The 2,173-nt window shown below is 41.3% G+C and overlaps 1 pseudogene; it reads right to left on the bottom strand.

The window, feature by feature from the left end:
- Nucleotides 1-614: 614 nt before the first annotated feature.
- Nucleotides 615-1,778, bottom strand: LOC149251874 (ribose-phosphate pyrophosphokinase 1 pseudogene; annotated as a pseudogene).
- Nucleotides 1,779-2,173: the final 395 nt, after the last annotated feature.

The raw sequence follows: 2,173 nt of genomic DNA, 5'->3' as shown, positions 1-2,173 counted from the left end.
GTTGTTTCAATACCTGCTTCCTTATGTGTTGAATTGAAATCTGAATCAAACTCATGTTTGGCTCTGCCATCTGAAACTGTTTCCATTTCTGATTCCTTAAGTGCACAAAACAATGGCACATTCTATAATCTAAATCGAGCACATCAGCTTTAAGTGGGAATCCTTATTCTTACAGAACCCATTTTCCAAAGATCACTAAACAAGGCATAAATGTGCCTCTGCAAGATGTGCTCATAGTCTTTAACAAACACTATTGATATGGAATACATTCCAGATCAATTAGGTTAGAACACCTTACAAAACCTTTACAAGGCTACCCGCTGTATAATTTAAAGTCTTGCAACAAACATAGAAAGCAAAACCTTCAACACCAGGAAACTGAAGATATTAATGGACCGAAAACATTCATGTCTCTTTCCTGTGCAACCACCCCTGCATTTCAGTAAACAGAGTATTACAGAGAAAACCCCTGCATTTCCAATGTTCATCTATGCAGCTTCATTTGCAGCATTCTTGGTCCATATGGCAAATCTTATCTTATCGAGCACGCACATTGACCAAGTGTGCAGCCAGAAAGTATCGACAACAGGCTTTCCTTTCAAGGCGGTAACAGTTCACTTTCCTCCAATTGCACATTTAGGGTTTTCCCACTTTGGCTCAATTCCAGATTTGAAGCAATGAAAATCTGAACCAGCTATCAACTTACTCGGCTGAATTATATTGTTAAAAACACACCAGAAGTCCTTGACTGTATTGAAGGTGTAAACAGGTCGCAAGGAACTACCCCAGGTGGCCTGCTTAGACTTCCCATTTGTAATTGTCCCAGCAGTATCAATCATGTCATCAACCATGACAGCAACTTTCCCTTTCACATCACCAATCAAATTCATAACCTCAGAAACATTGTGGTCTTGACGCCTTTTATCTACCATAGCTAGAGGGGCATCAGATAGTTTTTTAGCAAAAGCACGAGCACGAGCAACACCACCAACATCGGGTGATACAACCACCAAATCGTTCGATGCAATCACCTTGCTGGCCAGGTAATCTAAAATTACAGGCTGACCATAGACATGATCCACAGGAATATCAAAATACCCCATGGACTGTCCAGAGTGAAGATCGCATGCAAGAACTCGATTTGCACCTGCTTCTGTTATTAAGTTTGCAACAAGTTTTGCTGCAATAGATTCACGTCCATGTGTCTTTCTGTCTGCTCTAGCATATCCAAAGTATGGAATAACAGCTGTAATATTTTTGGCAGATGCTCTACGGCAAGCGTCAATCATTATAAGAAGCTCCATCAAATTCTCATTTGCATGTGGGCATGTTGGTTGCACCAAGAACACGTCACAACCTCTCACACTTTCTTGGAGTTGAACATATATCTTACCATCAGCAAACCTTTTAATTCTAATTTTACCAAGATCCCGGCCCAAGTAACATGCAATTTCCTGTGCAAGAGAAGGATTTGCTGAGCCTGAGAAAATTCGTAGTCTTGTATCATGCCCCAAGTCTCTTTGAACCATTTCTTGTGGATAACTAGAACCAAGCAACCCAGTCAAACCCCGACTCTGAAATACATGGGTGAATGCTCTGCCATTAGGAGAATCAACAGGATTGGCCAACGTGCACGTCGTGCTATGAAGGCGACATGGCGGAGGCTGAAAGCCTGAAACAGACTTAGCGAACACCCTCGACTCGCCGGTCAAGAATGTGGATGGTGATGATCCATATGACCATCCACATATGTTTACCAGAGAAGAGGACGCCGCCATTGAAAGAAGCCATACGCCTTAGTGATAGTACAAAGCATGAGTATCTCGCAATCAAACATCCCAATATTCAAAAATATTGAATAAGTTGGGGGCAAAATGCTGTTCAGAGATAGAATATTCTATATTCGAGCAAGTGCCAATACATTTGATTCACCCAGAAGATTGGCCACTAAACCATCAGACACTGTTTTGCAACTGCTAATGAGAACATTAAACCAGTACAAGTATACTTCAATTTAACTATCAGCTTTATACACAATCAATCCACTCAAATCATTTATTCGGTGCAGGGAGGAGCAAAGGATCTGGATTTCTCTTGAAGCTCATGACGACCGACATTTTCCTTTGTTTGCCAATTACAAAAGCTTCACGCTGGCTTGTCATTTGGGTGTAAG

Source organism: Pinus tabuliformis, chromosome 7 (assembly GCF_031772625.1).
Source record: "Pinus tabuliformis cultivar Carrire ecotype Pingquan chromosome 7, CPIR1, whole genome shotgun sequence".
NCBI lineage: Eukaryota > Viridiplantae > Streptophyta > Pinopsida > Pinales > Pinaceae > Pinus > Pinus tabuliformis.
This window is presented reverse-complemented; position numbering and strand designations above follow the sequence as displayed.